Source organism: Saccopteryx leptura, chromosome 6, assembly GCF_036850995.1.
Source record: "Saccopteryx leptura isolate mSacLep1 chromosome 6, mSacLep1_pri_phased_curated, whole genome shotgun sequence".
Classification (NCBI taxonomy): Eukaryota; Metazoa; Chordata; class Mammalia; order Chiroptera; family Emballonuridae; genus Saccopteryx; species Saccopteryx leptura.
Window position 1 is genome coordinate 141,106,732 of NC_089508.1, and position 27,769 is coordinate 141,134,500.

The 27,769-nt window shown below is 38.2% G+C and overlaps 2 protein-coding genes and 1 pseudogene across 2 annotated transcripts in view; 1 reads left to right on the top strand and 2 right to left on the bottom strand.

The window, feature by feature from the left end:
• MPLKIP (M-phase specific PLK1 interacting protein) overlaps positions 1–27,769 on the top strand; it is a 138,266-nt gene that overhangs the window by 107,596 nt on the left and 2,901 nt on the right. The gene's annotated exons all lie outside the window — the stretch shown is intronic.
• Positions 1–27,769, bottom strand: part of CDK13 (cyclin dependent kinase 13) — a 128,515-nt gene that overhangs the window by 53,836 nt on the left and 46,910 nt on the right. The window lies entirely within an intron of this gene.
• Positions 25,672–27,551, bottom strand: LOC136375998 (arginase-2, mitochondrial pseudogene; annotated as a pseudogene).

The following is a 27,769-nucleotide window of genomic DNA, read 5'->3' on the forward strand; positions in this document are numbered from 1 at the left end:
ATGATAAAGGCCATATATGATAAACCATCAGCTAACATCATATTAAATGGCACTAAACTGAAGGCTTTCCCCCTTAAATCAGGAACAAGACAGGGTTGTCCACTCTCTCCACTCTTATTTAATGTGGTACTAGAGGTTCTAGCCAGAGCAATCAGACAAGACAAAGAAATAAAAGGCATCCATATCGGAAAAGAAGAAGTAAAGGTATCACTTTTTGCAGATGATATGATACTATACATCGAAAACCCCAAAGAATCCACAAAAAGACTACTAGAAACAATAAGCCAATACAGTAAGGTCGCAGGATACAAAATTAACATACAGAAGTCAATAGCCTTTCTATATGCCAACAATGAAACAACTGAGAAGGAACTCAAAAGAACAATCCCCTTCACGATTGCAACAAAAAAAATAAAATACTTAGGAATAAACATAACAAAGAATGTAAAGGACTTATATAATGAAAACTATAAACCATTGTTAAGGGAAATCGAAAAAGATATAATGAGATGGAAGAATATACCTTGTTCTTGGCTAGGAAGAATAAATATAATCAAGATGGCTATATTACCCAAAGCAATATACAAATTTAATGCAATTCCCATCAAACTTCCAATGACATTTTTTAAAGAAATAGAGCAAAAAATCATCAGATTTATATGGAACTATAAAAAACCCCGAATAGCCAAAGCAATCCTAAAGAAAAAGAATGAAGCTGGGGGCATTTCAATACCTGACTTCAAACTCTATTATAGGGCCACGACAATCAAAACAGCATGGTATTGGCAGAAAAATAGACACTCAGACCAATGGAACAGAATAGAAAGTCCAGAAATAAAACCACATATATATAGTCAAATAATTTTTGATAAAGGGGCCAACAACACACAATGGAGAAAAGAAAGCCTCTTCAATAAATGGTGCTGGGAAAACTGGAAAGCCACATGCAAAAGAATGAAACTGGACTACAGTCTCTCCCCCTGTACAAAAATTAACTCAAAATGGATCAAAGATCTAAACATAAGACCTGAAACAATTAAGTACATAGAAGAAGACATAGGTACTCAACTCAGGGACCTGGGTTTTAAAGAGCATTTTATGAATTTGACTCCAATGGCAAGAGAAGTGAAGGCAAAAATTAATGAATGGGACTACATCAGACTAAGAAGTTTTTGCTCAGCAAGAGAAACTGATAACAAAATAAACAGAAAGCCAACTAAATGGGAAATGATTTTTTCAAACGACAGCTCAGATAAGGGCCTAATATCCAAAATATACAAAGAACTCATAAAACTCAACAACAAACAAACAAACAATCCAATAAAAAAATGGGAAGAGGATATGAATAGACACTTCTCCCAGGAAGAAATACAAATGGCCAACAGATATATGAAAAGATGCTCATCTTCTTTAGCTATTAGAGAAATGCAAATCAAAACGGCAATGAGATACCACCTCACACCTGTTCGATTAGCTGTTATTAGCAAGTCAGGTAACAGCAAATGTTGGAGAGGCTGTGGAGAAAAAGGAACCCTCATACACTGTTGGTGGGAATGTAAAGTAGTACAACCATTATGGAAGAAAGTATGGTGGTTCCTCAAAAAACTGAAAATAGAACTACCTTATGACCCAGCAATCCCTCTACTGGGTATATATCCCAAAAACTCAGAAACATTGATACGTAAAGACACATGCAGCCCCATGTTTATTGCAGCATTGTTCACAGTGGCCAGGACATGGAAACAACCAAAAAGCCCATCAATAGATGACTGGATAAAGAAGATGTGGCACATATACACTATGGAATACTACTCAGCCATAAGAAATGATGACATCGGAACATTTACAGCAAAATGGTGGGATCTTGATAACATGATACGAAGCGAAATAAGTAAATCAGAAAAAAACAGGAACTGTATTATTCCATACGTAGGTGGGACATAATAGTGAAACTAAGAGACATTTATAAGAGTGTGGTGGTTACGGGGGGGGAGGGGGGAATGGGAGAGGGATAGGGGGTGGGGAGGGGCACAAAGAAAACAAGATAGAAGGTGACAGAGGACAATCTGACTTTGGGTGGTGGGTATGCAACATAATTGAACGACAAGATAACCTGGACTTGTTATCTTTGAATATATGTATCCTGATTTATTGATGTCACCCCATTAAAAAAATAAAATTATATAAAAAAAAAAAAGTCTGAGCTCAGTTGGACTTTAGATGACTTCCTTTAAGCCTTCAACATATAATTTAATTCTGTTGATACAACTCCAGAGTATTTAAAAGCACACAAATTACAACTTTATGCTATAAAACCAGCTTAATCCTGCTATCATAGCACACACACAACTGTACTTATGAGATTCAAAAATTCTAAATGACACTTGCACAAACTGAATCCCGAGCTATAACAAAAAATATTCTAATCAAGCAGAGTTTAATTTAGCAATTCAAGAATGGAAATAGTAATAAAATTTAATACACCTATTTGTAAAAGGATAAAATTATCAATATGCCAAAAAAAAAAAAAAGTCACCTGAAGAAAGTTCATGCTCAGTTTGTAATAAAAACAAAGCAGCAATCTCATAGTAAACTTGAAAAGTATATAATGGTACTTCTCTGAAACCAACAACTAATTATATATTTATTAGTACAATGCCAGGTGTTATATACAAAATAAAAACATTCATTATTATTAACTGTTCTAGAAGTTAATTAAATTAAAGATGAACTATAACTATTAAAAGAGACAAAAGCTCTGGCTGCTTGGCTCAGTGGTAGAGCATCAGCCCAGCATGTGAAAGTCCTGGGTTCGATTCCTGGCCAGGGCACACAGGAGAAGCACCCATCTGCTTCTCCACCCCTCCCCCTCTCCTCCCTCTCTGTCTCTCTCTTCCCCTCCCGCAGCCAAGGCTCCATTGGAGCAAAGTTGGCCCAGGCACTGAGGATGGCTCCATGGCCTCTACCTCAGGTGCTAGAATGGCTCATAATGGCCCAGATGGGCAGAGCATCGCCCCCTAGTGGGCATGCCTGGTGGATTCCGGTTGGGTGCCTGCAGGAGTCTGCCTCTCTGCTTCCCTGATTCTCACTTCAGAAAAATACAAAAAAAAAAAAAAGACAAAAATATTATTATGGGTGATATAATGACTGTACTCCTAAAATGCTAGAAGAAGAGAGTAGCTGCTTTGAGAAAATCATATAAAAAAGTGAAAGACTTCACACATATACCAGCAACAAAATAAAACAAAATAAAATACCTAAGAATAAATATAACCAAGGATGTAAAAGACCTGTACTCAGAAAATTAAAACACATTAAATAAATAAACTGAAGAAGATACAAAGAAGTGGAAGCATATGCAGTGTTCATTGATAGGAAGACTTAACATTGAAATGTCCATATTACCCAAAGCAATTTCTAGATTCAATTCAATTCCTCTCAAGAGAGCAATGATGTTATTTCACAGAACTAGAACAAATATTCCAAAAATTTGTATAGAACCACAAAATACTCCAAATAGCAAAAGCAATCTTGAGAACAGGAATCTTGAGAAAGAATGAAGTTGGAGGAATTACCCTACATGGTATCAAACTATCACAGTAATCAAAACAACATGGTGCTGGCATAGAAACAGATTATTTAGGTCAATGGAACAAAACAGACAGCCCAGAAGGAAACCCACACCTTTACAGTTAATTAATATTTGACAAGTGAGGCAAGAACATACAATGGGGTAAAGACAGTCTATCCAATAAATGGTGTTGGAAAAACTGAACAGATATGTGCAAAAAAATGAAACTGGATCACCTTAAACCATATACAAGAATAAACTCAAATGAAATAAAGTTTTAAATGTTATGACTCAAAACCATAACAATCCGAAAAGTGTCAGAAAGGCAGTAAAATTTCTGACACTTCTTGAAGCAATACTCTTTTCTGATATACCACCTCAGGCAAGAAAAACCAAAACAAAAAATAAACAAATGGTACTACAACAAAGATGTTTTTGCATAGCAAAAGAAACCAACAATATGAAAAGACACCCTTTGAATGGGAGAACATATTCACTGATACAGCAGATAAGGTCATAATATCCAAAATTTAAAAGGAACTTATAAAACTTAACACCAAAAACCCCTCAAAGAATCCAATTCAGAGATGGGACAGCTGACTGGTGATAGCACAGTGGATAAAGCATCCACCTGGGACACTGAGGTCCCAGGTTCAAAGCCCTGAGGTCACCAACTTGAGCACAGGATCACCAGCTTGAGCGTGGAATCATCGACATGATCCCATAGTTGCTGGCTTGAAGCCCAAAGTGAGTGGCTTGAGCAAGAGGTCAATGGCTTGGCTGAAGCCCCCCAGTCTTGAGAAGCAATCAATGAATAACCAACAGTGCCCCAACTACAAGTTGATACTTCTCATCTCTCTCCCTTCCTGTCTCTCTCTCTCAAAAAAAAAAAAAAAAAAAAAAATTGTAGCGGTACATTTACACAGTCAAGAATACTATTTGTGGGAAAAACCAACCTTGGACTAAACTAAGAGGACTCTTCAACCAAGGAACACTGAAGAAGCAACACCGAGACTGGTAGGAAAAGCGGAAACACGGAGAGGGCTGCCCAGCTCCCTGGAGCGAACAGCAGCAGGGAGAGCCTCGCGTGGCGGGAAGTGAGTTTAGCAGAGGGGGAAGGGTCCTGAGCCCCAGGAATAAAGCCCCAGCTTGCAGCCCCAGAGCCCAGAAGAGGCGTAAGGACAGTATTTAGCTGGAAACAAGTCAGGATACTGTTTGTGAGAAAGTGTCTGATTTCTCAGACCCAGGATCCTTCTTAAAGGGACCGCACAGAACATCGCTCTCACAACCACTCACCCGGGGCTCCTGGGGATGGGGAGAGAGGAGAGGACCAGAGTAACAGGAAGAGAGTGTAATCTAGAAGGCACAGGGAGAAACATTTCGGGAGATAGTCACCCTAACCCCTGGGACGAGTCACTCCCCAAAGCTGAAGTGAATATTTCCCCCAGAAACAGCAATATCAGCAAAGGGAAGCAGGAGAGTAGCCAAACAAGCTCCCCCGCGGCACTCAGAGCAGAGTCGCATAGAAGGAGGGAGCTTTTGGGTCTACAGTAGTGAGTCTTAGGGTCCGAGCTGCAACGCCCCCACCCACTCGGCTGAGGGCTCGCCGGAGGGCGGGCGGCATTGGGAGACAAAAGCGCGGTTCTGCTGGCAGGGGCAGAAGCCAGCTGGCCACCACTGGGCTCAGGTGTGAGCTCAATCTTGCCCGGCTGGGGAGAAGGGGGCGTGCAAAAGTGGTCAAGTTCAGCTGCCAGCAGCCTGTAATCCAGCCTGCAGGAGAAGGGCGGGAACCCCGGAAAGGGTGGAGACCAGCCCCTAAGCAAGGGCACAGGAGCACAGCCTTGCCCCGCCCGTGCAACCCAGGCTTGCGGTCTTACTTGGTAGCTGGCTTCTCCCGCGGGGGTGGAGCCAAAAGCCCAGAAGAGGCAGAGTTCCCCTACTGAGCTGAGTTTGGGCACGCAGTCCTGCCCTGCGGTAGAGCCAAGGCTAGCAGCCATTCCTCCTGCAAGGGCAGGGCGAAAGCCCAGAAACAGGCAGAGACCCGCAGCTGAGAAAAGGTGCTTGCCAGTGCCCTCAGGACCGAGCATAACGTCACACAAGGGGTGGGGCAAAGGCCAAGGCCACCAACGCTTGTACACCTGAGCAAGTGATCACAGCCACTCTCGCGAAGATAAAATGCGGAGGCAGAGAAATACAACACAAATAAACCAAAAGAAATCCCCAGAAAAGGACCCAAGTGAATCAGATATAACCAAATTACCAGATGCAGAGTTTAAAATAACGATTGTTAGGATGCTCAAAGATATTAGAACCACCATAGATGGCCATTACGAAAACCTAAATAAAGAGATAACAAATATAAAAAAGGACATTGAAATAATAAAAAAGAATCAGTCAGAAATGACAAATACAATATCTGAAATAAAGAATACAATGGAAGGAATTAAAAGCAGGATGGATGAAGCAGAGAATCGAATCAGTGAGTTAGAGGACACGATAAATAAAGGCACAGAAGCAGAGCAGAAAACAGAAAAGAGACTCAAAAAGTCTGAGGAAACTCTAAGAGAGCTCTGTGACAACATGAAGAGAAATAACATCCGCATCATAGGGGTTCCTGAAGAAGAAGAGGAAGAACAAAGGATAGAGACTTTGTTCAAACATATCATAGCGGAAAACTTCCCCCAATTAAGGCAGGAAAACATTTCACATGTTCAGGAAGCACAGAGAACTCCATTAAGGAGAAACCCAAAGAAATCAACACCAAGACACATCACAATTAAAATACCAAAGCTAAATGATAAAGAGAAGATATTACAAGCTGCTAGAGAAAAAAAGACTATCACCTACAAAGGAGCTCCCATAAGGATGACTTCTGACTTCTCAACAGAAACACTTGAGGCCAGAAGAGAATGGCAAGAAATATTCAAAGTAATGCAGAACAAGAGCCTAAAACCAAGACTACTTTATCCAGCAAGGCTATCATTTAAAATTGAAGGAGAAATAAAAAGCTTTACAGACAAAAAAAAAAACTCAAGGAATTCACTGCAACCAAACTAAGGCTGCAAGAAATGCTAAGGGACCTGTTGTAAACAGATCAAAGGAAAAAAAGAATATAGCAAAAGAGGAAAACAATTTTAAAGAAAAAAATGGCAATAAACAATTACATATCAGTAATAACCTTAAATGTTAATGGATTAAATGATCCGATCAAGAGACATAGGGTAGCTGCGTGGATAAGAAAACAGGACCCATACATATGCTGTTTATAGGAAACACACCTTAAATCAAAAGATGCACACAGACTGAAGATAAAGGATGGAAAAAAACTATTTCACGCAAATGGAAATGAAAAAAAAAGCTGGGGTAGCAATACTTATATAAGACAAAATGGAATTTAAAACAAAGACCATAGTTAAGAGTTAAAGAAGGTCACTACATAATGATAAAGGGAGCAACCCAAAAGGAAGATATAACCATTATAAATATCTACACACCTAATATAGGAGCACCTAAATATATAAAGCAGACTTTGATGGACTTAAAGGGTGACATCAACAACAATACTATAATAGTAGGGGATTTTAATACCCCATTAACATCATTAGATAGATCCTCAAGAAAGAAAATTAACAAAGAAACAGCAGACTTAAAGGACATATTAGATCAACTCGATTTAATAGATATATTCAGAACCTTTCACCCTAAAACAGTATAATATACATTCTTTTCAAGCGCTCATGGTACATTCTCTAGAATAGACCACATGTTAGGGCACAAAAGCGGTCTCAAAAAATTTAAGAAGATTGAAATCATATCGAGCACTTCCTCTGATCACAATGGTATTAAACTAGAAATCAACCACAATAGAAAAATTGAAAAACATTCAAACACTTGGAAACTAAATAGCATGTTATTAAATAACGAATGGGTTAATACTGAGATCAAAGAAATTAATAAATTCCTAGAAACAAACGATAATGAGCATACATCAATTCAAAATTTATGGGACACAGCAAAAGCAGTCCTGAGAGGGAAGTTTATAGCATTACAAGCATACCTCAAGAAGCTAGAAAAAGCTCAAATAAACAACTTAACCCTGCATCTAAAAGAACTAGAAAAAGAACAGCAAGTAAAGCCCAGAGCTAGTAGAAGGAAGGAAATAATAAAGATCAGAGAGGAAATAAATGATATAGAGAATAAAGAAACAATACAGAGGATCAATGAAACCAAGAGCTGGTTCTTTGAAAAGGTAAACAAGATCGATGAACCTATAACGAGACTCACCAAGAAAAAAAGAGAGAGGATTCAAATAAAATTAGAAATGAGAGTGGAGAAATAACAACTGACACAACAGAAATGCAAAATACTGTAAGAAAATACGATGAAGAACTGTATGCCAAAAAACTAGATAATCTAGATGAAATGGACAAATTCCTTGAATCATATAATCTTCCAAAAATCAATCTGGAAGAATCAGAAAACCTAAACAGACCAATTACAACAAATGAGATTGAAACAGCTATCAAAAAACTCCCAAAAAAGAAAAGTCCTGGGCCTGATGGCTTCACAAATGAATTCTACCAAATATTCAAAGAAGAACTAACTTCTACCCTTCTCAAGCTATTTCAAAAACTTCAAGAGGAAGGAAGACTTCCAAACTCCTTTTATGAGGCAAGCATAATCCTGATTCCAAAACCAGGCAAAGACAACACACAAAAAAGAAAATTATAGGCCAATATCCCTGATGAACTTAGATGCAAAAATCCTCAACAAAATATTAGCAAACCGGATCCAGCAATATATGAAAAAAATCATACACCATGATCAAGTGGGATTTATTTTTGGGAGGCAAGGCTGGTACAATATTCGCAAATCAATCAATGTGATTCATCACATAAACAAAAGGAAGGAGAAAAACCACATGATAATTTCAATAGATGCAGAAAAAGCATTTGATAAAATCCAGCACCCATTCATGATCAAAACTCTCAACAAAGTGGGAATACAGGGAACATACCTCAACATGATAAAGGCCATCTATGAGAAACCCACAGCCAACATCATACTCAATGGGCAAAAATTAAAAGCAATCCTCTTAAGATCAGGAACAAGGCAGGGGTGCCCCCTTTCACCACTCTTATTCAACATAGTCCTGGAAGTCCTAGCCACAGCAATCAGATAAGAAAAAGAAATAAAAGGCATCCAAATTGGAAAAGAAGAAGTAAAACTATCATTATTTGCAGATGACATGATATTGTATATAGAAAACCCTAAAATCTCAGTCAAAAAAAACTACTAGACCTGATAAATGATTTCAGCAAGGTGGCAGGATATAAATTCAATAGTCAGAAATCAGAGGCATTTTTATACACTAATAATGAACTGTCAGAAAGAGAAATCAAGGAATCAATCCCCTTTACCATTGCAACCAAAAAAATAAAGTACCTAGAAATAAATCTAACTAAAGACTTGTACTCAGAAAATTATAAAACATTGATAAAAGAAATCAGGGAAGATATGAATAAGTGGAGGCATATACCGCGCTCATGGTTAGGAAGAATAAACATCATTAAAATGTCTATATTACCCAAAGCAATTTATAAATTCAATGCAATACCTATTAAAATACCAATGACTTACTTCAAAGATATAGAACACATATTCCAAAAATTTATATGGAACCAAAAGAGAACACGAATAGCCTCAGCAATCTTGAAAAGGAAAAATAAAGCGGGAAGTATCACACTTCCGGATATCAAGTTATATTATAAGGCCATTGTACTCAAAACAGCCTGGTACTGGCATAAGAACAGGCACATAGATCACTGGAACAGAACAGAGAACCCAGAAATAAACCCACAGCTCTATGGACAACTGATATTTGACAAAGGAGGTAAGGAAATACAATGGAGTAAAGACAGCCTCTTCAACAAATGGTGTTGGGAAAATTGGGCAGCTACCTGCAAAAAAATGAAACTAGACCACCAACTTACACCACTCACAAAAATAAACTCAAAATGGATAAAAGACTTAAATGTAAGGCGTGAAACCATAAGCATCTTAGAAGAAAACATAGGCAGTAAGCTCTCTGACATCTCTCGCAGCAATATATTTGCTGATTTGTCTTCACAGGCAAGTGAAATAAAAGACAGGATAAACAAATGGGACTTTATCAAACTAAAAAGCTTCTGCACAGCTAAAGACAATAAGAACAGAATAAAAAGACAAACTACACAATGGGAGAATATATTTGACATTGCGTCTGATAAGGGGTTAATAACCAAAATTTATAAAGAACTTGTAAAGCTTAATACCAGGAAGACAAACAATCCAATCCAAAAATGGGCAAAAGAAATGAATAGACACTTCTCCAAAGAGGACACACAGATGGCCAATAGGCATATGAAAAAATGTTCAACATCATTAATGATTAGATAAATGCAAATTAAAACCACAATGAGATATCAGCTCACACCAGTCAGAATGGCGCTCATCAATAAGACAACACAGAATAAGTGCTGGTGTGGATGTGGAGAAAAGGGAACCCTCCTGCACTGCTGGTGGGAATGCAGACTGGTGCAGCCACTGTGGAAAACAGTATGGAGATTCCTCAAGAAAATAAAAATCGAACTGCCTTTTGACCCAGCTATACCACTGTTAGGAATATACCCCAAGAACACCATAGCACTGTTTGAAAAGAAGAAATGCACCCCCATGTTTATGGCAGCATTGTTCACAATAGCAAAGATCTGGAAACAGCCCAAGTGTCCATCAGAGGACGAGTAGATTAAAAAGCTTTGGTATATATATACTATGGAATACTACTCAGCCATAAGAAATGATGACATAGGATCTTTTACAACAACACGGATGGGCCTTGATAACATTATACTGAGCGAAAGAAGTAAATCAGAAAAAACTAAGAAGTATAAGATTCCATACATAGGTGGGACATAAAGATGAGACTCAGAGACATGGACAAGTGTTGGGGTTACAGGGTTGGGGGAGGAGAGGAAGGGGGTTGGGGGAAGGGAGGGGCACAAAGATCATGGCTTTTCAGCATTTGCCATATTCCCCCTTTAATGTATAGACAGACAGCAAATATTTACTTATGGTGTTTCCACTATAAAGACTGCTGTCTTAGGGACAAATGCTGATGAACTATTTCAGCAGTTCCTCCTTCTTCAAAGACTTATATGTCAACATAGAGCTCCATGTTTCATAGGACATACTCAAGCTCACTTCATGCTCCCTGGAGCTTTAGCACAAGGGAATGTCCTTTTTTTCTCTGTTTTCTTTTTTTATTGTTGTATTTTTTCTTTTATTTATTTATTTTTTGTATTTTTCTGAAGATGGAAATGGGGAGGCAGTCAGACAGACTCCTGCATATGCCTGACCGGGATCCGCCTGGCATGCCTACCAGGGGGGAATGCTCTGCCCATCTGGGGTATTGCTCTGTTGCAACCAGAGCCATTCTAGCGACTGAGGCAGAGGCCATGGGGCCATCCTTAGTGCCTGGGGTGGCTTTGCTCCGATGGAGCCTTGGCTGCGGGAGGGGAAGAGAGAGACAGAGAGGAAGGAGAGGGGGACGGGTGGAGAAATAGATGGCGCTTCTTATGTGTGCTCGGACTGGGAATCGAACCTGGGAATCCTGCACACCAGGCCAAGGCTCTACCACTGAGCCAACCCGCCAGGGAATAAGAATTCCCTTGTTGATCAAGCTACCCAAAAGAAAATTATATAGAGCAACCATGACAGACCGAGCAAGTCAGTCTCATACTATTCATCAACAGAACGCTGCAGCCTGGTGTAAACAGTTTCAACTTTCTCGGGAAGCAGCACACAGATTGGGAAATCCTGTCCAAGGGGTCCTATACTGCCCCTTCATTTAGAGTTAACCCTCAAGGACCCCTACCAGGACAACTTTGGCAGATGGATGTTACTCATATACCTTCATTTGGTAAACAGTCGAATGTCCACATTACAGTGGATACATATTCCGGATCTATAGTAACCTCTGTCAGAACAGGAGAGGCTGCTAAGCATGTTATAGCTCATTGTCTGTATGCATTGTTCTATTATTGGATTTCCTAAACTGGCTAAACTGAAAATGCTCCTGCATATGGAGCAAAAGCATTCACTGTATTTTGTCATGCTTACAATGTTTAAAGTTAAGGTATTATTAAAGTGTACTCAGCAAACATTTTAAGGTCAATTTAAAAAAAATTTTTTTAAAGGGGGTAGTCATATCCTGGAACTCCTACGGGTCTACCATATCATGCTTTTTACTTAAAAAAAAAAAATTTACATTTCTTTTGAATTCTGACGAACAGAAGACACCAAATCTTTTTCGCCTGCAAACTACTACCTTCTTTATTAAATCCAGCTAATAACACTGTTTTGTCTTTTTCCAAATAGCTCCAGATATATGGAAAAGATTTATATAGGCAAATGGGGATCCTCAAACCCCTCAGCGAGATCTTCTGAGCATGGCTTTTAAGATACCTAGAGGCAGAAAAAGCCCAATAGAGATCAGGGGAACTACCAGCTTTTAGGATACACCCTTAAAGGCTCCAACGCCCCAAAAGGGTCTCATAGGATGCCATCTGGGTCCTGCTTCAATAGTGGAAAGAAGGTCATTGAGCTAAAGCCTGCCAGGCTTACATGCCTCTGCTGTGAGGAAACAGGGACACTGGAAGGTAGGCTTCCCCCTCGCTCCTCTAAGGGAAGGTTCAGTCTCTTCCAGCCCTGCTCCAGCCACCTATGACCTAACCTTGCCCAGAAAGCTGGTGTTTGCCACTGAAGGCTGAAGGTGCCCAGGGCCGTCGGCCCCATCTACAACACCGTGGACGAGCCTAGGGTATTTCTTCCAAGAAGCAGGTAAACTGATCTCATTTACACAAGGGCCACTTAACTATGTTTTGCCTGAATAGTCAGGTTTTTTATTCTTCCCTCAAAGATCTCTATTGTGGGTGTTGATCGTCCTATTTTCTGCTGCTTTCCTTAATACAATATATAGTGTTTCCTTTATCCCTCCTACCTCAATGCCCCACTCATATTTCAGGCTGGGACCTACTCCTAACTTAGAGCTCTCTTTCCCCCTTTTGCCAACTTCTATTATGAATCTACCTTTGCCACCCAGCTTACTGTATCCCAAGGTTCTCTTTACCATGCCACAGTCGCAGAGCTCCAGGGAAAAGCAACCTGGTCTCATCTCTCCAGGCAGAGAAGAACAGAAGCTCCATATCCACGCATGCTGCAAATGGCTTTTCCAGTCTACCTGAATCATTACCAGCTAGAAGCAGCGGTCATTGGGACTTGGACATGATCTGTAAAGTATAGAATGGTGACAACTCCAGTGCCATGAGGACTTTTCCTGGATGTGGACATTTCCTGGTCTCCTGCTCCCTGTGACAGCTCCTAACAGACTGAACTGTGGTTGGGTTGCATTTTTCAGGGATTTGGCATGGTGATGGGGCCAACTTGGACTTGGTGAACATGTTAAGGACACTACTCTTTTATGGATTCTTGCTGTATTGGCCAAGAGTATGCTTAAAGGCTTTTAATCACTGTAAAAAAAATAGAAGACTGGATAAAGAAGATGGGGCACATATACACCATGGTATACTATTCAGCTAGAAGAAATGATGACATTGGATCACTTACAGCAAAATGGTGGAATTTTGATAACATTATGCGGAGTGAAATAAGTGAATCAGAAAAAAAACAAGAACTGCAGAATTCCATACATTGGTGGGGCAGAAAAACGAGACTAAGAGACATGGACAGGAGTGTGGTGGTTATGGGGGGTGGGGGGAGGGAAGGAGGAAGAGGGGGAGGGGGATAAAGAAAACTGGATAGAGGGTGGCAAAGATCGATCTCTCTTTGGGTGATGGGTATGCAACAGAACTAAATGACAAGATAACCTGGAAATGTTTTCTTTGAATATATGTACCCTGATTTATTGATGTCACCCCATTAAAATAAAAATTTATATATATATATATAGATATATAGATATATAGATATATATATATATATAGAGAGAGAGAGAGAGAATACTATTTGTAAAAAAAATAAAAAGGAAGAAATATTACTTTTTGTGACAGCATAGGTGGACCTGGACAGTATTATTTAAGTAAAATAAGCCAGTCAGAGAAAAACATGTAGTGTATTTACTTACATACTTACATGTAAAATCTAATAAACAAAATAAACTAAGAAACAAAATAGAAACAGAATGACAGATACAGAGAACAGACTGCTGTCAGAGGGGGACTATGTTGAGAGCTGGGTTAAAACAAGGGATTAAGAGAAAAAAAACCTTACAGAGACAATAGTGTGGTGATTACCAGGAGGAAACGGGTGGAAGAAGAAAAAGAAGGTAAAGAGAACTATAAATGGTGATGGAGGGAGACTTGAGGTGGTGAACAACAATGCAATATACAGATGATGAATTATAGAACCGAACACCTGAAACCTATAAATTTTATTATCATTTCAATAAGTTCAATAAAATAATGAAAATATAAAAATGAGTAACTAATGATAAAAAAAGAAAAGCATTATTTTCTATATTTCATTGAATATAACTAAAGCACTTCACTGTGTCTTTTACTGACTACTCAAAATACACAATCAAAAAATGTTCCATTTGGTTATTCTGGAACAGAGTATAATTTGTTTAATAAATATTTTTCTCCTCTATTCAACATTTACATAATTTACACTGGGAAAACAAGGAAACCAGATGGCTGGATAGTTTTTATTTTATGTAAATCACTGAAAGAATTAACATTTTTACTATGTAAAATTATACTTAAAATCAATTAAGGAAAACACTGATACCCTAATAAATATAGGCAACATAAACAGGTATTATATAGATAAAGAAATATCCCGTGTGCCCTAACCAGGTATCAAACCCAGATTCCCACCTGCCAGTGGATGCTCTACCACTAAGCAAACTGGTTAGAGCCACTCTTCTACTTCTAGTCTATCCAAATTTCACCTGAGGTAACTCACGTAAGTGAAATCATACAATATCTGTCCTTTTGTGACTGCCTTATTAATCTTAGCATAATGTCCTCAAGGTTCATCGCTGTTGTAGCATTACACGCTTTCCTTCCTTTTTAAAGCTCAATGATATATTGTGTGCATATGCCACATTTTGCTTATCAATTCATCTGTCCAAGGTCACCTGTGTTGCTTTGACCTCCTGGCTATAAATAATGCTGCTATAAACCTGGAGTACAAACATCTCTTTAAGATGTTTTTAATTTCTTTGGATATATATATATATATATATCCAGAAGTGGAAATGTTAGATCATGCAGTATTCCTTTAATTTTTGAGAATGGCATATTGCCCTGGCCAGGGCGATTAAGTGGATTGTCAACCTGGCACACCTAGGTTATGGTTCCAATTCCCAGTCAGGGCACATAGGAGAAGTAATCAATGAGTGCCCAACTAAGAGGATCAATGAGTTGATGCTTCTCTTTCCTTGCTCCTTCCTCTTTCTCAAATCAATGGAAAATTTAAATATATAAATTACCATATCATTTTTCACAGCAACTGTATTATTGTACATTCCCACTGGCAGAAAGAGTAAGGGTTTCAATTTCACCACATCCTTGCCATCATTTGATATTTTGTACTATTGCTTTTATTTTTATTTGATAGCCATTATAGGGGTTATGAAGTAGTAACTTCAGTTTTGGGGGTTTTCTTTGACAGAGACAGAGTGAGTCAGGGAGAGGGACAGATAGGGACAGCCATTAAGGGAAAGACATGAGAAGCATCAGTTCTTCGTTGCAGCACCTTAGTAGTTCATTAATTGCTTTCTCATATGTGCTTTGTTCGGTGGGGCTACAGCAGAGCTAAGTGATCCCTTGCTCAAGCCGGATGAGAACACACTTAAGCTGGCAACCTTGGGGTTTCGAACCTAGGTCTTCTGTATCCCAGGCCAATGTTCTATTCACTTGTGCCACCGTCTGGTCAGGCAGAAACTTCAGTTTTGATTTGCATTTTGCTAAAGGTGACTGATGTTGAGCATCTTTTCACATGCTCAATGTCCACTGAAGAGCTTTGACCTTTCACTGTTGTTGAGTTATAGTTTATATAAACTGTGTGTGATCCTTTCCTTATGATCAGCAACTATTTTCTTCCATATTATGGGTTGTTCTTCTCTGTTGATCATGTCCTTTGATGCATAACTTACTTTTGATGTAGTCCAATTTATGTGTTTTGTTGTTACCTGTGATTTTGGTGTCAGATCTAAGAAACCACTGTCACTTCCAATGTCATGATGTTCCCTCATTTTCTTGTACGTTTTATCATCTTAGCTTTTATGTCTAGGCCTTTAATCCATTTTAAGTTAAATTTTGTATATGGTGTTAGGTAAGGGTCTAACTTTATTGTTCTGCATGTGCACATCTCATTTTCCCTACACCATCTGTTGAAAACACTACCTTTCCCCAAAGAATGTCTTAGCACACTTGTCAAAATTCATTTAATCAGATACACAAGAGCTTATTTCCGGGCTTGACATTCTGTTCCATCAGTCTATATGTCTGTCTTTATACCAGTACTACACTGTTTGATTACTACAGTTTTGTGGTAAGTTTTGAAACCAGAAAGTGTGAGACCTACAACTTTGTTCTTTTTCAAGATTTGTACTTTGACAATTGGGAGTCCTTTGAGATTCCATATGAATTTTAAGATGAATTTTCTATTTCTGCAAAATCCATTGTTGAGATTTTCAGAGGAATTACACAGATCACTTTTAGTATTAAAATCCTAACAATACTGTCTCCTAATCCATTAACAGAGATGTCTTTCACTTACTGGTGTTTTCTTTCAGCACTGTTTTGAATTTTCAGTGTATAAATCTTTCATTTCCTCAGTCAATTTATTCCTAAGTATTCTATATTTTGATGCTATTGTATATTGTTTTCATTTCCTTTTCAGATTGTTCACGGTTAAGAGTACAGAAACACAATTATTTTTTTATTTTTGTGATAGAGACAGAAAGAGGGACAGATAGGGACACAGACAGGAAGAAGAAAGATGAGAAGCATCAATAATTCTTTGCAGATCTTTAGTCTCCTTTGTTGTTCACTGATTGCTTTCTCTTATGTGCCTTGACCAGGGTGCTATAGCAAGCGAGTGACCCCTTGCTCATGCCAGCGACCTTGGGGTTCTGAACCTGGGCCCTCTGCGTCCCAGTCCGACGCTCTATCCACTGTGCCACCGCCTGGTCAGTTGAAACACAACTATTGTTGCATCTTGATGCTGTGCCCTGCTACTCTGCTAGATTCATTATTGTTTTGTTTTGTTTTGTTTTTCTCATTTTTCTGAAGCTGGAAACAGGGAGAGACAGTCAGACAGACTCCCGCATGCGCCCGACCGGGATCCACCCGGCACCCCACCAGGGGCGACGCTCTGCCCACCAGGGGGCAATGCTCTGCCCATCCTGGGCGTTGCCATGTTGCGACCAGAGCCACTCTAGCGCCTGAGGCAGAGGCCACAGAGCCATCCCCAGCGCCCAGGCCATCTTTGCTCCAATGGAGCCTTGGCTGCGGGAGGGGAAGAGAGAGACAGAGAGGAAAGCGCGGCGGAGGGGTGGAGAAGCAAATGGGCGCTTCTCCTGTGTGCCCTGGCCGGGAATCGAACCCGGGTCCTCTGCACGCTAGGCCGACGCTCTACCGCTGAGCCAACCGGCCAGGGCTTAGATTCATTATTAAGTCTCACATTTTTTGGTATGGAATTTTTAGTATTTTCTACATATAATTTTATCTATAAACAGAGGTAATTCTATTTCTTCCTTTTTAACTTAAGTGTCTATTTCTTTTTATTGCTTAATTGCTCTGACTACTGACTTCTAGCACTGCATTGCAGAGAAGTAAAAAACTCGGGTATCCTTCTCTTCTACCTGGTTTTAGAATACTTTTATTCTTTCACCACTGGGTATAATATCAGCTACGGTCTTTTCACATATGGCCATTAACATGTTAATGTAGTTTCCTTCCATTCCTTATTCGCTTACTGTTTTTATCATGAAAGGGTGTTAAACTTTGTCAAATGCTTTTTCTGCCATCAACTGTGATAATCATGATTTTGTCCTTAATTCTGTGAATGTAGTATTTTATATAGTTGATTTTCATATTGAACCATATATGCATTCTTTCAACACACTATTGAATTCAGTTTGCAAGTATTTTCTGAGAATTTTTGCCTAAATATTCATCAGAAATATTGCTGTGATTTTTTTCTTGCAGTGTCTTTGCCCATGTTTGGTAGCAAAGTAATGTTGGCCTAATAGAGGAAGTTTGGATGTGTTTCCTCCTATTATATATTTTTGAAGAATCTGGAGAGTACTGGTGTTAATTCTTCTTTAAATGTTTGGTAGAATTCACCAGTGAAGCCATCTGGTTCCAGAGTTGTTGTTTTCTGTTGTAGATTTTTTGATTATAGATTCATCTCCTTCCTATACTACTCACAAAAATTAGGGGATATTTCAAAATGACTATGAAGCAATAAAAAAAAAGCATTTGATATATTTTTAACAAGATCAGAAAAGCAAATGACAAGTCAAAGACAGTTGTTCAGTTATGCAAATGATATACAATACCAACTTTTATTTCATTGGTGAAAATGCATTATACAAAAGGCTGAGCCTGACCAGGCGGTGGCGCAGTGGATAGAGCATTGGACTGGGATGCGGAGAACCCAGGTTTGAGACCCCGAGGTCGCCAGCTAGAGCGTGGGCTCATCTGGTTTGAGCAAAAGCTCACCAGCTTGGACCCAAAGTCGCTGGCTAGAGCAAGGAGTTACTTGCTCTGCTGAAGGCCCAGGGTCAAGGCACATATGAGAAAGCAATCAATGAACAAAAGGCTGAAAGTACTGGAGTATTTGCCCATTCCCTGATCCCCTAATTTTTGTGAGCAGTGTAGTTATAGGTATGTTCAGATGTTCTATTTCTTCATGATTCTTGGCAGGATTTCTGTTTCTGTGAATTTATCCATTTCATGTAGGTTATCCAATTTGTTGATTTGAGTAGTTCATTCCTTTTTATGGCAAAATAATAACCTATCATATGAACATACAGGTTTCCCTGCTATCTGATAATACCAAATCCCTACAAAACCTTTCAAAAGCCAATGGCGTAAAGCAAGGAGTATCCCCTTTTCACAAGTTTGTGTTATATCACTTTGCTTTTACTAAAGACCTGAAATAGTAGGGTAATAATGGCTTTTCATGTAAAATTGAAAATGCTCTTTATATCTCTTCCCATTACTAAAACCAAGTATTAATGTAGGTCTTTCATAAAAGCAAAGTGGTATAACAAAAACATTAGGAAAACGGTGATACCTGTTTCAGATACTATCTATTCATCAGTAGATGAACATTTAGATTGTTTGCACTTTTTGGCTAATATGAATTATCCTGTTATAAACATTGCTAGTTTTTGTGCAGCAGACATTTGTTTTAACCTCTTGGATATATCCTTAAGGATAGAAGTTCTAGGTCATGTGGTAACACTATGTTTAATATTTTCAGAAAATGGGAGGGAGGGAGGGAGGGGAGGGGAGGGAAGGAAAAGTATATATATATATATATATATGCAAGTCTTCCAGTCTCTCTACATCTTCTCCAATAGTTATCTTTTTAGCATGGTCATTTTATAGCCTACAGTATGTAGAAGTGGTGTCTCACTGTGGTTTTGATTTGCATTTCTCTAATGGCTATAATGTTAAACATCTTTTCATGTGCTTATTGGCAACTATATATTTTCTTTGGAGAAATGTCTATTTAGATCCTCTGCTTACTTTTTTTAAGAGTTCTTTTTGCCTGATCAAGCAGTGGCTCAGTGGATAGAGCATCAGACTGGGACACAGAGGACTCAAGTTTTAAATTAGTATCATGGATTTTGGTATCTAAGGGGTATTTTGGAACCAATGCCCTTCAGAAACTAAGGGATAACTTAAGTTTTTAGGGAGTCAAAAATTACATATGCACCTAACTGGTGATGGCATAGTAAACAGAGCATCAGCCTTGGATGCTAAGGTCGCAGGTTCAAAAACCTGAGGTTGCTGGCTTGAGTGCAGGATCATCAACATGATCCCAAGGTCAGTGGCTTGAAGCCCAAAGTCACTGGCTTGGCTCCCCCCACCCCCAGTCAAGGCACATATGAGAAGCAATCAATGAACAAAGTGAAGTAACTGTAAGTTGATGCTTCTCATTCTCTTTCTCATCCTCTCCCTCAAAATCAAAATAAAAATTTTAAAAATTATAATGAATTTTCAACTATGCATGGGCACCCACCTACACATTGTTCAAGGGGCCAACTGTACATTCTAGATACAAGTCCCTTATTAGATACTGATTTACAAGCATTTCCTCTCATTCGATGAGTTGTCTCTTCACTTTCTCAGGAGTGTCTACCAATATACAAAAGTTTTTAATTTTGATGAAGTCTAATAGAACATTTGGGATCAATGACCATTAAGCTTCTTCTTTAAATGCCATAATTAAAAAGGCTTTGGCTTATCCAAGGTCATGAAGACTTACTCCTATTTTCTTGTGAGAATTTGCAGTTTTTGAGAATTTCTGCATAAATATTCATCAGAAATACTGCTGTTTTTTCTTGTAGTGTCTTTGACTGGAGTTGGTTTTATAAGATTTTTTAGCTCTTATAATCAGGTCATTGACCCATTCTGAATTAATTATTGTGTATGGTGTGAGAAAGAGGTCAATTTCCTTCTTTTGCATGTGGCTATCCAGTTGACCCACACTGATTATTGAAAAGGCTATTCTTTTCCATTTAATTGTACTGGTATCTCTGTTAAAAATCAATTGACCATAAAGGTAAGGGTTTATTTTCTAGACTCTCAATTCTATTCCACTGATCCATGTTTCTAATGCCAGCCAGTGTCACATTCTTTATCACTCTAGCTTTGCTGTAAGATCTGAAATAAAGAAATATGAGTCCTATTTTTTTTTAACAGAGACAGAGAGTTAAGAGAGAGGGATAGAACAGACAGAAACAGAGAGATGAGAAGCATATATCAATAGTTTTTTGTTGCGTGTTGCAACACCTTAGTTGTTCATTGATTGCTTTCTCATATGTGCTTTGACCGTGGGCCTTCAGCAGACCGAGCAACCCCTTGTTCGAGCCAGCGAGCTTGGGCTCAAGCTGGTGACCTCAGAGTCTCGATCCTGGGTATTCCGCATCCCAGTCCGACACTCTATCCACTGCCCCACCGCCTGGTCGGCGAGTCCTGTATTTTTAAGACAAAATTTTGGCTATTTTACCTCTCTTGAATTTCCATATGAATTTTAGGATCAGCTTGTCAGCTTCTGAAAAGAAGCCAACTGGGATTTTGACACAGATTGCACTAAATATATAAATCAATTTGGGAAATACTGCCACTTTATAAAGCCAGTAGACCCATGAACATGAAATGTCTTTTTGTTTATTTGGGTCTTCAATTTCTTTCAATGATGTTTTCAAAGTACAGGTCCTTACAATTTTTCAAATTTATTCCTAAATATTTTATTCTCTTCAAGACTATTATAAATTCAACTTTTCTTCATTTTACTTTGGATTATTCATTGTTAGTATAGAGAACTACAACAGGTTTTTGTACATTACTCTTATATCCTGCCACCTTGCTGAACTCATTTATTGATTCTAAGAGGTTTTTAATGGATCCCATAGGATTTTCTATGTATATTGTGTGTACATATAGATACACTGATACATATACACACAAACTAATAAGAAACAGTTTTACTTCTTCCTTTCATATCTGGTTACCTTTTATTTCATTTTCTTGCCTAACTGCCCTCGCAATGTTGAGCAGAAATTGTGAGAGCCAACACCCTGTTTTTCCTAGATGCCCCTTATCAGGTTGCCACAGTTCCCTTCTATTCCTAGTTTTTTTCTATTCCTAACCTATGTTTGAGAATGTAAACTGGCACAACCTTTCTGGAAAACTTGGGTGAAAGGGTCAGAAAAGTTCAAAGTTTAAATCCTTTGACTTAGTATTCCTATTTCAATTAATCTATTTAAGGGAATGATCAGATGTAGATAAAAATCTTATACATAAGACAACAGAATGAAAGGAATCTGGTTCCAATGTCTGAGAACTCACTGACTGCTAGGATTGATGGGATATCTGCTCCTTAATTTCAGGACCTTTGTCATTGATTTCTAACCAAACCTATAATTCAAAGTTAGTCAGCACTTTTCTGAGCAGATAAAGTACCTTCTTGGTTACAGGTATATGAATCGCTGCACACCACTGCTGGAATTTCCCAGTGTAAAATTTCAATACAGGAAATAGTTAAATGCCTAAAAAAACCTAAATACACAACAATGGAGGAGTAAAATATGGCCCATTCCAGTGACAAATTATGCCAATAAGTAAAGCATATTTTTAGTGAGAGGAGCAGAACCTCAGTTTGGGAATAAATAACTGTAAATATGTGAAAAAAAACATACAGGGAAAATATATAGAAAAATAATAGTGACAATATTTGGATTATTTTATTTTTATCTTTATATTTTATTTTCCAAATTTACAAAAATAAACATTACTTTTATAATCAAGTAAAGAAGGCCCAATTCATTAACATTTTCCTTTCTCCTCCTCTGCCCCACTCAAAAGTTACTTACTCTAACGGCAGTGATTTCCGACCTTTTTCATTTCTTAGTACACATAAACTAATTACTAAAATTCTGCAGCACATCAAAAAAGTAATTTTTTGCTGATATGACCAAAAAAAGGGTATAATTTTGATTTATACACACCTGACAGCTATTGTTGTATTGGCTATTTTTTAAATTTGACAATCTAAGGAAAAAGAGGTCAGTACCCCTAAGTAGTCAGGTATTGCATGTTTTAAAAATTCTTGCGGCACACTAGTGTGCTGAGGTACACAGGTTGAAAATCATTGCTACACAGTAATAGTGCTACATAGGAAGAGGGCAGCAGGATCTTAAAACTATCAGTCACTGGCCTGGTACCCTTAAATAAAAATTTCACATAAAATCCAGATACAAATTGAAATGTACAACTGAGACTATTTTATACACTTAAATTTTACATGCCATAACGAACAACACAATACAGGAAGTCCCCGTAGAAAAAAAAAAAATTTAAACTGCCGAGTGCCTTTCAAATCTGCCTCAACATGTGGCTGGAGGCCCAATGTAACAAAAAAATTTATTCTGCCTGACATATGGCGCAGCGGATAAAACGCTGACCTGGAACGCTTATGTCGCTGGTTTGAAACCCTGGGCTTGCTCAGTCAAAGCACATATGGGAGGTGATACTTTCTGCTCCTCTCCCTTCTCTTTTTCTTTCTCTCTCTCCCCCTCTCTCTCCTCTCTAAAATAACATCTTTAAAAAATATTAAAATAGCCTGACCTGTGGTGGCGCAGTGGATAAAGCGTCGACCTGGAAATGCTGAGGTCGCCGGTTCAAAACCCTGGGCTTGCCTGGTCAAGGCACATATGGGAGTTGATGCTTCCAGCTCCTCCCCCCTTCTCTCTCTCTGTCTCTCTCTCCTCTCTCTCCCTCTCTGTCTCTCTCCTCTCTAAAAATAAATAAATAAAGTAAAAAAAAAAATCTTTAAAAAAAAAAAAAATATTAAAATAAAAATTCATTCTTAATAAAATTAAAATGACCTGCAAGTTTTCTTTTTTTAAGATTCAAAGCAAAACAAAACCGTTTACAGTTGTCAAGAATAGACTCCTTAGCAAAGTTCTCTTATTTGGTAGGCTGCACAGCCTGTAGTATTTAAATTGTTTTCATTTCTTTTGAAACTCAGCACCCATAACTAAAATTCCAGTGATGAAGTACTGACTGAGTTAATAACAGTAAGGAAAAACTTCTGGAAAGAAATAAGAAATAAGTTTGTCATTCACAAACTGGTCTGATTTACATGTAACAAGTACTGATCCTTCTGGTTCCCTGAAATTAGCTTATGTCAGGATCAGATATTTTTTAAAAATCCTAGCAGTATTCAATAGAACTTAATTTCATAGAAATATTCAATAGCTTCCCTAACCAAAATGTAACCAGTAGCCAAGCGCACTTGAAAGATAGCTAAAAAAGCATCTAAGAAACTGAACTTGCCCTGATACGGGCCTGGTAAAATAAACACTTATCAACTACAGAGCACTTAAATGGCAGCTAACCAACTAAGGAACTGAACTTGCCCAGGTGTGGAACCTAGAACAATAAAGATCTGTGCAGTGAAAGAATGAATAAGTCAGTAATTTCCTTCACAAAGAATGAGATACTAGCAATTCTATATTGTAGAAATGAGTTCAGATTTTAAAGAAAATGAGATATAGAAGCTGAGTTAAAGCAACATAGTTTTTAGGGGATATAGCAATCTTTATTGCTTCTTGACAGTTATGAATTAAAATGCATTCCTCTTTACCTACCCAAATCACACCTACCTTTAACATTATACCTATTCTACAGAACCTTCTTACTTCTGTATTTTATTCATTCAAAATTTAATAATAATCTGTGTGCTCCATACTATGAATATAAAGAATAAAATTCAGTCTCTAATCTCAGGGACTTCAATAGAAATGATATGAAAACATCATGACATGTTGAAACAGGAAATACTATAACAGAACTCTGTATAATATAAAATGCAAACGTAGAGAAGCACCATATAGGAATGGGACTATGAAGTGAAATTTAAGAATTCTTCCCTCAACCACAGTGTGACACCTAGCCACAAGTATTTGCTATAGAATATTGTTTTCTTGATTTTTAGGAAACTTCAAAATTAAAAGTTATTTAAATTCTCACACTAAGCAAATACTGATATTTAAACTATTATAGCTAACTTAATTTGTGTATAGCAATTATAATAGTGGTTTTTTATTTTCAAGGACATTATGTTAATTTTAAATACCAAAATACTATTTTGTTGAAGTGATATTACAAATATTTTCTTGTCTTTTAATCTGAATACTGAAATACTTACATCTTAAGATAATGATTCATGACTTGTGTTTTTACTTGATACTGCATATAACTGACAAAACAAAGTCTTCTCTACCCTGATAATTATTATCTGCATTACCACTTTCAATGAAATATTATTACACTCATTCAGAAAGTATTTCGTTATAAACTCATAATCCTCAATGAGAAGAAAATACAGCAAAGCTTCTGTTGGAAAATAATTCACATGCCAGTTCAAAAACAGTTAAAATATGAACATGAGAGACTGAAATTAAAATAAGTTATGGCATCCTACTCTCCTATATATACTTCAAGAAACGGAAGAACTAAAGGTACAAAACACTTTATTTGAAACAAAACCCCGCCTGACCAGGTGGTGGCGCAGTGGATAGAGCGTCGGACTGGGATGTAGAAGGACCCAGGTTCGAGACCCCGAGGTCGCCAGCTTGAGCGCAGGCTCATCTGGCTTGAGCAAAAAGCTCACCAGCTTGGACCCAAGGTTGCTGGCTACAGCAAGGGGTTACTCGGTCTGCTGAAGGCCCACGGTCAAGGCACATATGAAAAAGCAATCAATGAACAACTAAGAAGTCGCAACGCACAACAAAAAACTAATGATTGATGCTTCTCTTCTCTCTCTCCGTTCCTGTCTGTCCCTGTCTATTTATGCCTATGTAAAAAAAAAAAAAGTCTGAAAACAAAACTCCCCCCATTCCTAACAATAAACGGATTGAAAACTCACAAGATCCAAAATCCCATGAGTTATTAAAAAGCTATCCGGACAGCGCATCATTTCTAAGTTTTTACACAAAAATATGCCCATGATTTGGTATTATCATTTAACCCTGTTTTCGTAAGGACAATTAACTTCTTTTTTAACACCAAATAATATTTTATTTTCAATTTTTCATGATTCTATTCATTTCTAAGTACAGCCAACTTTTAAAAAAATTATTTTATGCTGGTATTCTTTTTTTTAAACCATGGTAATATAAATGCTATTTATGACTTCTTTAAATTTACATAGTACTCTAACATATTCATAGCCAGTGAAATGCAAAATACCAAATTCTTCTACAGCATAGTATTATTGGTCACCAAACTGGAGAGTGAAAGGAAACCTTACAGCTGTGAGAAAGTACAAATGTTTTCACGAAGGCATACTGACCAAGATGACCATGTAGCATCTGTTCCCTCAAATGCCTCACAACTTTGGAATGCCCATTGTGACCAACACGTGTCAGCACACAGTAAATTCTCACAGGTTTTTCACTTTCTCATTCAGCTGGTGAACTGAGGTAGAAAGTTGGTTATAGTGCCCTCCTTCATCTAACCATCAAAATTTTGAGCAATCACATCCACTGCCAGGCCAGTTGTAGCCTTGGCTCCTCTGAAGCAGCCAACCAAACACTGACTTCAACAAGATCCAGTGCTGATAGCAACCCTGTATTGTGTATTTCCTCAGTAATATAAATGCCTTCTCACAGGGGTTCTTGTAGTTGGAGCCAGTGAAGGGTCAAATGAATCAATATCAAAAATGAGATGGACTGGCCTTTTGTTTTTTGCCAATTAACAGACTGAATGTCTATTCTATTGCCTTCTGGATACCAAGTCAATCTATTCCTTTCATGAAAAAATACTGGATATGACAATTTTTTTAAATAAAATTTTCAGAACAATTCATATCTCTTAGACTTAGACCAATACACGATACTTGGGGAAGAGGTACAAGGTCAGATCCAGAAGAATCCTGGGAGCTGTGGTACCTTGTCCTGCAGTTATCTGAGGAGAAATAAAACTATCCATGGAAATTTCCAGATGCAGTGGTGAGGGGTGTACTGGTGTCAGCATGGGCATCAACCTAGATCACACAAAGGTCTAGACAATGCTAAGCATGGTCATGGTTACTAACAATTCCAAATACCAAGCTGTGGTCGCCTCCTACTGTGACACAACTGAAGCCACCTGACACTGCTCTAACTCCCTCAGCCAGTTCCTGGTTTGCAAGGCCCACTGAGTGAGAATTCACTATATAAGATGTAGAGATCATCTTTGGGGACTAAAGTGCAACTCAAATTTCCAAAGTCTTCTAGGTGGCAGCATAAACTAGAGAATCTTTTCATCAAGCCAGTTTTTGTTAAAGCAGCGACCTGGTCCTGGCCAGTTGGCTCAGTGGTATAGAGTCAGCCCCGCATGTGCAAGTTCCAGGCTCGATTTTCAGTAAGGGTACACAGGAGAAGAAACCATCTGCTTCTCCACTCCTGCCCCTCCCCTTCTCTCTTCTCTCATCCCCTTTTGTAGCCATGGCTCAAACGAGCAAGTTGGCCCTGGGCAATGAAGATGGCACCATAGCCTCACCTCAGGTGTGAAAAAGACTCAGTTGCCAAGTAACAGAGCAGCAGCCCCAGACAGGGGTTGCCGGGTGGATCTGGGTCAGGGAGCATGCAGGAGTCTGTCTCTCTGCCTCCCTTCCTCTCACTTGATTAAGAAATAAATGAATAAGCAGCAGGACCATACTCTGCTCTTCCTCTTTTCTGCCCCTGTAAGAACAGGGGTCCAATCATAGCCAGAGTGGACAGACTTTTTAGGATAAAGTGCAAGTGCACTTGAGCATCTACAGATGTGAGGAGACCGCTTCTTAACTATAAGATGGGTAGTGTGGGACATCATCAAGTGAGAGCTTATATTGCCATTCTTATGCAGTCAATGCCTTGTGTTATAAAGCAAATGTTTATATTTTTATAAGTTTATATTTTACTTGATTTTGTTGTTTATAATTTTCATATTATAATTGTTTAACATAGTTTCACCTTTTAAAATCTTATGAATTCTCATATAAAATAAAATCCAAATTCCCATACTGCCTTTCTGCTTCACCATGGCAATCACAATTAATAGAATGTCACACAGCTAAGCATGGTCAGGATTATAACTCAAGGCCTCTAAATCTTTTTCCCTTTTACTAAATCATGCTGCCTCATGATGGTTCCCATCAAAATTAATGGATTCATTTAAAAAAGGATTATGGATCACCTGATACCTGTTAGAATGCCTATTATCAAAAAGAAAAGAAATAGCAATTGTTGATGAGGATATGAATAAAAGAAAACCCTTGTGCACTGTTGGTGGGAATGTGAACTGGTGCAGCCACTATGGAAAATAGTATGAAGGTTCCTCAAAAAAATAAAAAATAAAATTA